This window comes from Nerophis lumbriciformis, linkage group LG11, assembly GCF_033978685.3.
Source record: "Nerophis lumbriciformis linkage group LG11, RoL_Nlum_v2.1, whole genome shotgun sequence".
Classification (NCBI taxonomy): Eukaryota; Metazoa; Chordata; class Actinopteri; order Syngnathiformes; family Syngnathidae; genus Nerophis; species Nerophis lumbriciformis.
This window is the reverse complement of record NC_084558.2, coordinates 44,480,828-44,493,315: the sequence shown is the minus strand read 5'-3', so window position 1 is coordinate 44,493,315 and position 12,488 is coordinate 44,480,828. Positions and strand designations below refer to the sequence as shown.

The following is a 12,488-nucleotide window of genomic DNA, read 5'->3' as shown; positions in this document are numbered from 1 at the left end:
ATATAGATGTGTGTGTCCCAAGTTAAATGTCAATCTTTGCAAGCTGGGTGACGTTTGCTGTGGTCTGGAACAACATGGCACACAAACAGCTACTCATGTCGCCACATGAGCGCAGGTTGAAAGCGCAAACACGGTTGTTTCTGTCAGCGTTTTCTCCTCCCCGACCCCCACGTCTCTCGTCACTCCGACAAGCATCCCGTCGCCGTGTCTCGTCAGCAGCAGGCCATTTTTTTTGGTTGTCTACATCCTCAATGACGGCGGATTGAGCCGTAAGGCGCGGTGACAAGTGGTAATTACTTATTTTCCTGTAAAGCAGCCAGCTGTTGGTTTATTTTTATTTATTTATTTTTTCTTCCTCATCGTCTCATTCAGCGGTCTACTCACTCCCTGCTATTCACCAGACCCCATCATCCATGTCTGTGTACCACGCTCCGTCTCCGCCGCCATGTTCGTCAGACATGCCTGATGGCTGATGAGATGTGGCAGCGACACAAAGCGCGTTCCACTTCTTCTTATTAGCGGCGAAGCGCAGGGAGGAGGGGAGCGGACGATAAAAGGGAAAAATGAAGCCGGACTGTTTTCTTTTTAGTCTCGAAATGGTCTTATATAACCCTGGATGGTCCGTAACTTTAAAAAGCTAAAGTCCGAATAGTCACTCACTGTTTGCCGTTGTTCCGTCATCCGGATTATCCATTGTGTAGGCGGGGGTCTGGTTTAGGCCTGGAGTCTAGCCCTCGGACTTAAGTGAGGCAAGATTCACCCTGGACATGAATTGAAGTTGACGGGTAAATTGAGCCTGGGCCAGCTGGGTCAAATCATCCATGGGAAGGAAGCAGGACTAATATTCTTGTCTTGGAGCTGTCTAAATTCGTAAACGCTGATGCCTATTTCCGTTTGTCGGTCCGACGACTGGAAGAAATAGCTGCCGTAGAGCTGGCTCCCCTAAGTCAGTAAACCGTGGTTCTTACAGGTAGCATTATCACTGAAGGACAAGGCTAAACATGTTACACAGGACGGGCAAGCTGGTCGCTAAGCTCGCATCTCAACCAGTCATCCCCAGGTACCAGACCATCCATCCATCATCCATCCATCCATCTTCTTCCGCTTATCCGAGGTCGGGTCGCGGGGGCAGCAGCCTAATCAGGGAAGCCCAGACTTTCCTCTCCTCAGCCACTTCATCCAGCTCTTCCCGGGGGATCCCGAGGCGTTCCCAGGCCAGCCTGGAGACATAGTCTACCCAACGTGTCCTCCGTGGCCTCCTACCGGTCGGACGTGCCCTAAACACCTCCCTAGGGAGGCGTTCGGGTGGCATCCTGACCAGATGCCCGAACCACCTCATCTGTCTCTTCTCCATGTGGAGGAGCAGTGGCTTTACTAAGGGAGAGCCCCGCCACCCGGCGGAGGAAACTCATTTTGGCCGCTTGTACCCGTGATCTTGTCCTTTCGGTCATAACCCAAAGCTCATGACCATAGGTGAGGATGGGAACGTAGATCGACCGGTAAATTGAGAGCGTTGCCTTCCGGCTCAGCTCCTTCTTCACCACAACGGATCGATACAGCGTCCGCATTACTGAAGACGCCGCACCGATCCGCCTGCCGATCTCACGATCCACTCTTCCCTCACTCGTGAACAAGACCCTGAGGTACTTGAACTCCTCCACTTGGGGCAGGGTCTCCTCCCTAACGCGGAGATGGCACTCCACCCTTTTCCGGGCGAGAACCATGGACTCGGACTTGGAGGTGCTGATTCTCATCCCAGTCGCTTCCGCGAACCGATCCAGTGAGAGCTGAAGATCCTGGCCAGATGAAGCCATTAGGACCACATCATCTGCAAAAAGCAGAGACCTAATCCTGCAGCCACCAAACCGGATCCCCTCAACGCCTTGACTGCGCCTAGAAATTCTGTCCATAAAAGTTATGAACAGAATCGGTGACAAAGGGCAGCCTTGGCGGAGTCCAACCCTCACTGGAAACGTGTCCGACTTACTGCCGGCGATGCGGACCAAGCTCTGACACTGATCGTACAGGGAGCGGAACGCCACAATCAGACAGTCCGATACCCCGTACTCTCTGAGCACTCCCCACAGGACCTCCCGAGGGACACGGTCGAATGCCTTCTCCAAGTCCACAAAACACATGTAGACTGGTTGGGCAAACTCCCATGCACCCTGAAATAGACCGCATTGAAAAATAAATCGTTTATAAAGGACCGCGTTTTCTCCGACTTAAAGGGGAACATTATCACCAGACCTATGTAAGCGTCAATATATACCTTGATGTTGCAGAAAAAAGACCATACATTTCTTTAACCGATTTCCGAACTCTAAATGGGTGAATTTTGGCGAATTAAACGCCTTTCTAATATTCGCTCTCGGAGCGATGACGTCACAACGGGAAGCAATCCGCCATTTTCTCAAACACCGAGTCAAATCAGCTCTGTTATTTTCAGTTTTTTCGACTGTTTTCCGTACCTTGGAGACATCATGCCTTGTCGGTGTGTTGTCGGAGGGTGTAACAACACGAACAGGGACGGATTCAAGTTGCACCAGTGGCCCAAAGATGCGAAAGTGGCAAGAAATCGGACGTTTGTTCCGCACACTTTACCGACGAAAGCTATGCTACGACAGAGATGGCAAGAATGTGTGGATATCCTGCGACACTCAAAGCAGATGCATTTCCAACGATAAAGTCAAAGAAATCTGCCGCCAGACCCCCATTGAATCTGCCGGAGTGTGTGAGCAATTCAGGGACAAAGGCCCTCGGTAGCACGGCAAGCAATGGCAGCAGTTTGTTCCCGCAGACGAGCGAGCTAAACCCCCTGGATGTCTTGGCTCACACCGTCCCGAAGATGATCAAGAGAAGAATATCGACCCTAGCTTCCCTGGCCTGCTGACATCAACTCCAAAACTGGACAGATCAGCTTTCAGGAAAAGAGCGCGGATGAGGGTATGTCTACAGAATATATTAATTGATGAAAACTGGGCTGTCTGCACTCTCAAAGTGCATGTTGTTACCAAATGTATTTCATATGCTGTAAACCTAGTTCATAGTTGTTAGTTTCCTTTAATGCCAAACAAACACATACCAATCGTTGGTTAGAAGGCGATCGCCAAATTCGTCCTCGCTTTCTCCCGTGTCGCTGGCTGTTGTGTCGTTTTCGTCGGTTTCGCTTGCATACGGTTCAAACCGATATGGCTCAATAGCTTCAGTTTCTTCTTCAATTTAGTTTTCGCTACCTGCCTCCACACTACAACCATCCGTTTCAATACATTCGTAATCTGTTGAATCGCTTAAGTCGCTGAAATCCGAGTCTGAATCCGAGCTAATGTCGCTATAGCTTGCTGTTCTTTCCGCCATGTCTGTTTGTGTTGGCTTCACTATGTGACGTCACAGGAAAATGGACGGGTGGTTAAAATCAGGCACTTTGAAGCTTTTTTAGGGATATTACGTGATGGGTAAAATTTTTAAAAAAACTTCGAAAAATAAAATAAGCCACTGGGAACTGATTTTTAATGGTTTTAACCATTCTGAAATTGTGATAATGTTCCCCTTTAACCGCGGCCTGTTCCACTTGATCAGGGGTCGGCAACCCAAAACGTTGAAAGAGCCATAGTGGACCAAAAATACAAAAAACTAATCTGTCTGCAGCCGCAAAAAATGAAAAGCCTTATATAAGTCTTATAACGAAGACGTAAATGTCTATATTAGCTATAACAGCCTACTATCAAAATGACTATGTGTCGCAGGCTGAAGCAAATCTTTGTTGACAGAAATGTTGAAATTTTATATTTATTCTACACATTTTTACTGGAAATTACTGGCTTTTTAATGGCCAAAGGTATAGATGTGTGTGTCCAAATTGAATGTCAATCTTTGCAAGCTGGGTAACGTTTGCTGTGGTCTGGAACAACATGGCACACAAACAACTATCTGAAATGCAGCCAATAATACATACAGATAATGTGTCATGAGACATGCAAAACTAAAATCATACACAAAGAGGGTACAAGTAAAGGATATTAAATGAGCTCAAATATAGCTACAAATGAGGCATAATGATGCAATATGTACATACAGCTAGCCTAAATAGCATGTTAGCATCGATTAGCACTCCAACAAGTCAATAACATCAACAAAGATCACCTTTTGTGCATCCATGCACAGCATAAAACATTTGGTGGGCAAAATGAGACTAATAAGGAGTGGAAGATTTTGCATGTAAACAAACTGTTGCGTTGCAGGCTGCGTCACTCTGGTGAGTTCAAAGACCCCCGAAATTAGTAGGACAAAACGACGTCTCATCAGTGAAGCATACACACAAACAAACAGTGGGCTTTCTAACAATTGGGAAGGTTTGTGTCATGTTTGTCCTCAAACAAAAAACATACTAAAACAACACAATTATTTTTCACCCCATCTTTTTCCATTTTCCATCCTTTTTTTAAAAATGCTCCAGGGAGCCACTAGGGCGGCACTAAAGAGACACCCGTACTAGATACACCAATACGCTTGTTGATAAAGCTCCTGATAGAAAGTCGCCATTTGGTATATTTTATTTGTCCATTTCCATGTTTTTAATTTATTTTAGTAAAGGTCAAATTAAAAAAAAACAATCAACCTAATATTAAAAGACATTATGAATGAAAAGGAACAGAAGTATAAACTTATAATATCTGCCGTCTGTTCACACAGTTACATTTGTTATTCAACTCAAAGTTCTATTAAGGCAATATTTATTGTTCATAACATACAACTATATAAACAAACATGAAAACAACAATTTACTTCCAATCATATCTTTTCATCGTCATGATTTGCACGTTGTTTTTTGTTTTTTTTAAATACAGAAAGATTTACCTAGAAAACACCTGATTGAAATGCTTCTTTTCATTGACACTGTTGTAAATCCATCCATCCATTTTCTACCGCTTGTCCCTTTTCGGGGTTGCGGGGGGCACTGGAGCCTATCTCAGCTGCATTCGGGCGGAAGGTGGGGTACATCCTGGACAAGTCGCCACCTCATCACAGGGCCAACACAGATAGACCGACAACATTCACACTCACATTCCAATTTATTAAAAATCTCAGTTCCTTTTAAATTACAATTGCTTTCTCTTTTAACAAATCTATTTAGGATTTTGCTTAACATAATTTTTGTATGTGCTTTGTACCGTATGGTACATGGTGTAATGATAAGTGTGACCAGTAGATGGCAGTCACACATAAGCGATATGTGTAGACTGCAATGACACGAGTCAACAACACCAACATTTTATATGTTAATTGAAAATATAGAACATTACACCATACTTGCCAACCTTGAGACCTCCGATTTGGGGGGGTGGGGTGAGCGTGGCCGGGGTGGGACGGGGGCGTGGCTAAAAGGGGAGGAGTATATTTACAGCTAGAATTCACCAAGTCAAGTATTTCATATATATATATATATATATTTATATATATAAGAAATACTTGACGTTCAGTGAATTCTAGCTATATATATATATATATATTTTATTATATATATATATATATATATATATATATATATATATATATATATATATATATATATATATATATATATATATATATATAAATATATAAAATAAATACTTGAATTTCAGTGTTCATTTATTTACACATATACACACACATAACACTCATCTACTCATTGTTGAGTTAAGGGTTGAATTGTCCATCCTTGTTCTATTCTCTGTCACTATTTTTCTAACCATGCTGAACACCCTCTCTGAAGATGCATTGCTGTGTGGCACGCACAAAAGTGCTTTCATCAAATGCACTAGATGGCAGTATTGTCCTGTTTAAGAGTGTCACAACATTGCTGTTTACGGCAGACGAACTGCTTTACGGTATACAAAAACGTGACTGCTGTTGTTGTGTGTTGTTGCCGCGCTGGGAGGACGTTAATGAAACTGCCTAACAATAAACCCACATAAGAAACCAAGAACTCGCCCTCGATCATTCTACAGTTATAACGTGATTGGGCAGGTATGCTGTTAATATTGTGGGTTAGCAGACTCAGGTCCTCATGGACCTGAGTCCGCCTGAATTTCGGGAGATTTTCGGGAGAAAATTTGTCCCGGGAGGTTTTCGGGAGAGGCGCTGAATTTCGGGAGTCTCCCGGAAAATCCGGGAGGGTTGGCAAGTATGCATTACACACGGCGCTCAAAAATCTATTAAAATGTTTTAGTACGACTTTGGTAAGCTGTGATGTGCTTCAACATAGGAGGATTATTATGGTGTGTGTATAAGGTAAGACATATTATCTAGCGTTTAGTTTCGCAATATTACGCAAAAGCGACTTTTCTTACTTTCTGGTACCTGCTGATCTGTATTTGGGATCTGCATAAGTCCCTTTGGAGTCTGTGGCGACAACATAGTTATTAAGCTTCCATTTCTAATATAAAGTAGTGTAAAGTTCTTACTTATATCTGTCAGTAAACTCACCATGAAAGTGCAAAAAGCGGGGAGAAGACACTGTCGAAGTGGAGGCATGTAAATAAAACGGCGCATCCTGAAGCGACTGTCAGAAAGCGGCTTGAAGATGATCTGTAAAACATCATCTATGCAACATTTTGAGCAAAGAACCATCATTACATGTTATGTAGACCACAAGGAAGTGTTTTACATTTCGAAAAAAATCATAATATGACTCCTTTAATGCGCCCTAAAATCCAGTGTGCCTTTTGTATGAAAATAGACCAGCTCATCCTTTCGTTTTCCCAAAAATGGACAAGTGCGCCTTATAACCCGGTGCGCCTAATGTACGTATTAATTCTGGTTGTGCTTCCTGACCTCGGACCTTGGTACATGGTGTAATGATAAAGTGTGACCAGTAGATGGCAGTCACACATAAGAGAAACGTGTGGACTGCAGGTTGACGCCTGTTCAATAAATGATGCGAGCAAGCAAGCCCCAAACTTTGACGTTCCACTGAGAATATAGAACATTACACACGGCGCTCAAAAATCTGTCAAAAGGTTTTTAGTACGACTTTGGTAAGCTATGAAGCCACACCACTTCATACTATGCTTCAACATACAGGTACTATTATGGTGTGTGTATAAGGACCCCAAAATGGCACCTCTTAGGAAACATATTTGGCATTTTGTTTTGCAAAATATCATGCAAAACAACTTTTCTTCCCTCTTGGTACCTGCTGATGTGTATTTGGGATCTGCATAAGTCCCGAAAATGCGCGCGCGTCTGCCATTGTAGTCAATAAGCTCCTTCTTTAACGGGACATTCTAACTTAATCCGTCAGTAGACTCGCTATAGAAGCGCTAAAAACTACAAAGATAGCGGGGAGAAGACACTGTCAAAGTGGAGGCACGTAAATGAAATGGCACATCCTTAAGAGACTGTCAGAAAGCGGCTTGAAGATGATCTGTAAAACATCATCTATGGAACATTTTGAGCAAAGAACCACCATGACATGTTATGTAGACCACAAGGAAGTGGTTTTAAATGAAGAAAACAAATAATATGACCCCTTTAATGCGCCTTATGGTGCAAAAATTATAGTATGTTGTGTTAGGTCCTATTTATGAGGCTAGCAACAGAAATAAACGGGGTTTTATTTAGTCTCTTCTCTCGTACTCTGCCTGGTTACGCCTCGCTTGCCAGCAAGCTCCGGAAATAACACAACGGGGTCAGAGGTCGGAGCAAAGATCAAGATGAGGATGACATTTTCGCTCATTAAAAAAATACCCAGATGCTAAATGGTCAAAAAAAGACGATATTCATAATAAGTGTTGACATCACTAAATGTGGCCAGAAGGCTTCATCAACACGTCCATATTTGGTCATAGCTAAAAGTTCATTCGACTCAGTCGGACGGTAAAAGCAGCAAATGGAAGTTTCCGTGCGGATGAATAAATCAAAACGCCGCCTCGCTCGCTCGCTCGCACGTCGGCGGATGATTAGCCCCCCCGAGGTGTATCTTTGATGAGCTCCTTAGCAGCCCCGTGTGGCGTCTGAGAGACTCCTTCCATCCCGCCTCCTCCCACTTTTCATTTTTAAAGAAGCATCACTTCATCTGCCGTCTTGTCGCTTCAGTCCTCCTCTCCTTAATGAGATGCCGGGGGAGTAGACGCCCCCCCCAAAAGTACAACCTTCTGAAATGTCGGCCGTGCAACTGGTCCGGTGGTTTGTGCAATCAGGTCACGGCCGGGAGGTTTCGCCAACGAAAAACAAGTTTGTTAGTTTCATTAAGCTTTCATGTGAATAATGCTGTATAATAGATTGTATTTATATTATTCACATGTGAATAATGCTGTATAATAGACTGTATTTATATTATTCACATGTGAATAATGCTGTATAATAGACTGTATTTATATTATTCACATGTGAATAATGCTGTATAATAGACTGTATTTATATTATTCACATGTGAATAATGCTGTATAATAGACTGTATTTATATTATTCACATGTGAATAATGCTGTATAATAGACTGTATTTATATTATTCACATGTGAATAATGCTGTATAATAGACTGTATTTATATTATTCACGTGTGAATAATACTGTATAATATACTGTATTTATATTATTCACATGTGAATAATACTGTATAATAGACTGTATTTATGGTATTCACATGTGAATAATACTGTATAATAGACTGTATTTATATTATTCACGTGTGAATAATACTGTATAATAGACTGTATTTATGTTATTCACATGTGAATAATGCTGTATAATAGACTGTATTTATATTATTCACGTGTGAATAATACTGTATAATATACTGTATTTATGTTATTCACATGTGAATAATGCTGTATAATAGACTGCATTTATATTATTCACATGTGAATAATACTGTATAATAGACTGTATTTATATTATTCACATGTGAATAATGCTGTATAATAGACTGTATTTATATTATTCACGTGTGAATAATACTGTATAATATACTGTATTTATGTTATTCACATGTGAATAATGCTGTATAATAGACTGTATTTATATTATTCACATGTGAATAATGCTGTATAATAGACTGTATTTATATTATTCACGTGTGAATAATGCTGTATAATAGACTGTATTTATGTTATTCACATGTGAATAATGCTGATGCCAATGAACATTGGTACCAGTATCGATTCCCAGGCACTGGAAATTGGTACTGTATCGGTTCAAATGTGAACAGTACCCCATCCCTGCAGCTGACACAATAATGAATTTATATTATCAGGGTCTCAATGGTATTCCATTTTCTGTCCCCTTCCAGAACCAGATTGAGAAGCGCTAATATAAATGATGAATGGAATGGAGGAATGAATATTTAACATCACTTATGTTTTATTGAGGACTCTTGTTGGGACGATGGCCATGACTGATGAGGGGGGGAATAGGAAAGCCATCTTTGTACTACCATTGCTTTCTTGAATTCAGTCGTGCTTCTCACCTTCTTTATCAACGTTTTGTCGGTCGTAACTTTCTTTGGGCCCTATGGGGGAGGTTTTTTTAAGTCATACTTAATAGCCTCCGGTTGAAAACCGAATCGTACGAAAAAGTAGAGGTGTTATCGAATATTAGATTCATTGAATACTACCATATATTCCGGACTATAAAATGCACCGGTATATAAGCCGCACCCACTAAATTTTAAGACGATAAGCAGATATATACGTTGTGAAATGGGGTATTTAGACAAATATTTTTTAAACGTTTATTTACATACCTTAATTGTTTCCGAACCGTGTTTGTAACCCGGCAGTAAAACGGCCGACCAAACAAAACAGAAGTCATCGTCATGGACCCACTAGCTCTCGAATCAGCTTAACAGACTCAATGACTCCACGGTGAGTTTACTGAGGAATTTGTGAAACTGAAACAATACAAAAAGAATGCCATTGTAAGTTAACAATACTAAACCAGACAATCGTAAACATATTTGCATATTAGCTAATGCTAACGACGCTAATCCGTAATTTACGGTATTAGCCGCACTGGACTATAAGTCGCAGATTTATATAGGTTCCAAAGATTTTGTTAGTGTTTATTTACATACCTTAATTGTTTCCAAACCGTGTTTGTAACACGGCAGTAAAACGGCTGACCAAACAAAACAGAAGTCATCGTTTTGGTGAATTTACTGAGGAATTTGTGAAACTGAAACAATACAAAAAGAATGCCATTGTAAATTAACAATACTAAAACGGACACTCGTAAACATATTTGCATACTAGCTAATGCTAACGACGCTAAAACGTAATTTATGGTATTAGCCGAACTGGACTATAAGTCGCAGGTTCCAAAGATTTTGTAAATGTTTATTGACGTGCCTTAATTGTTTCCAAACCGTGTTTGTAAGACGGCAGTAAAACGGTTGATCAAACAAAACGGAAGTCACCGTCATGGACCCACTAGCTGCGGAAGCTAGTTCTCCAATCAGCTAAACAGACTCAATAACTCCACGGTGACGTTTTGGTGAGGTTCTCAGAGCTGGAGATGGTTCATATGGTTCTGACATGTCAGCAGGAGACCACTCTGAGGTTCATTAAAGCTGAAGATGGTTCATATGGTTCTAACTGGCAGCAGGAGACCACTTCCTGAGGTTCCTTAAAGCTGAAGATGGTTCATATGGTTCTAACATGTCAGCAGGAGACCACTCCCTGAGGTTCCTTAAAGCTGGAGATGGTTCATATGGTTCTAACATGTCAGATGGAGACCACCCTCTGAGGTACTCAGAGCTGGAGATGGTTCATGTGGTTCTAACATGTCAGCAGGAGACCACTCCCTGAGGTTCCTTAAAGCTGGAGATGGTTCATATGGTTTTAACATGTCAGCAGGAGACCACTCCCTGAGGTTCCTTAAAGCTGGAGATGGTTCATATGGTTCTAACATGTCAGCAGGAGACCACTCCCTGAGGTTCCTTAAAGATGGAGATGGTTCATATGGATCTAACATGTCAGCAGGAGACCACTCTGAGGTTCCTTAAAGCTGGAGATGGTTCATATGGTTCTAACATGTCAGCAGGAGACCACTCTGAGGTTCCTTAAAGCTGGAGATGGTTCATATGGTTCTAACATGTCCGCAGGAGACCACTCCCTGAGGTTCCTTAAAACTGGAGATGGTTCATATGGTTCTACCATGTCAGCAGGAGACCACTCCCTGAGGTTCCTTAAAGCTGGAGATGGTTCATATGGTTCTAACATGTCAGCAGGAGACCACTCCCTGATGTTCCTTAAAGCTGGAGATGGTTCACATGGTTCTAACATGTCAGCAGGAGACCACTCTGAGGTTCCTTAAAACTGGAGATGGTTCATATGGTTCTAACATGTCAGCAGGAGACCACTCCCCGAGGTTCCTTAATGCTGGAGATGGTTCATAGGGTTCTAACATGTCAGCAGGAGACCACTCCCTGAGGTTCTCAAAGCTGGAGATGGTTCATATGGTTCTAACATGTCAGCAGGAGACCACTCTGAGGTTCCTTAAAGGTGAAGATGGTTCATATGGTTCTAACATGTCAGCAGGAGACCACTCCCTGAGGTTCCTTTAAGCTGGAGATGGTTCTAACATGTCAGCAGGAGACCACTCCCTGAGGTTCCTTTAAGCTGGAGATGGTTCATATGGTTCTAATATGTCAGCAGGAGACCACTCCCTGAGGTTCTCAGAGCTGGAGATGGTTCATATGGTTTTAACATGTCAGCAGGAGACCACTCTGAGGTTCCTTAAAGCTGGAGATGGTTCATATGGTTCTAACATGTCAGCAGGAGACCACTCTGAGGTTCCTTAAAGCTGGAGATGGTTCATATGGTTCTGACATGTCAGCAGGAGACCACTCCCTGAGGTTCCTTAAAGCTGAAGATGGTTCATATGGTTCTAACATGTCAGCAGGAGACCACTCTGAGGTTCCTTAAAGCTGGAGATGGTTCATATGGTTCTGACATGTCAGCAGGAGACCACTCCCTGAGGTTCCTTAAAGCTGAAGATGGTTCATATGGTTCTAACATGTCAGCAGGAGACCACTCTGAGGTTCCTTAAAGCTGGAGATGGTTCATATGGTTCTGACATGTCAGCAGGAGACCACTCCCTGAGGTTCCTTAAAGCTGGAGATGGTTCATATGGTTCTAACATGTCAGCAGGAGACCACACTGAGGTTCCTTAAAGCTGGAGATGGTTCATATGGTTCTAACATGTCAGCAGGAGACCACTCTGAGGTTCCTTAAAGCTGGAGATGGTTCATATGGTTCTAACATGTCAGATGGAGACCACACTCTGAGGTTCCTTAGAGCTGGAGATGGTTCATATGGTTCTAACATGTCAGATGGAGACCACCCTCTGAGGTACTCAGAGCTGGAGATAGTTCATATGGTTCTAACATGTCAGCAGGAGACCACTCTGAGGTTCCTTAAAGCTGGAGATGGTTCATATGGTTCTAACATGTCAGATGGAGACCACTCTCTGAGGTTCCTTTAAGCTGGAGATGGTTCATATGGT

At 42.3% G+C, this 12,488-nt stretch overlaps 1 protein-coding gene across 3 annotated transcripts in view; it reads left to right on the top strand.

Moving 5' to 3' along the window:
* Positions 1 to 12,488, top strand: part of dab2ipb (DAB2 interacting protein b) — a 426,738-nt gene that overhangs the window by 365,746 nt on the left and 48,504 nt on the right. The window lies entirely within an intron of this gene.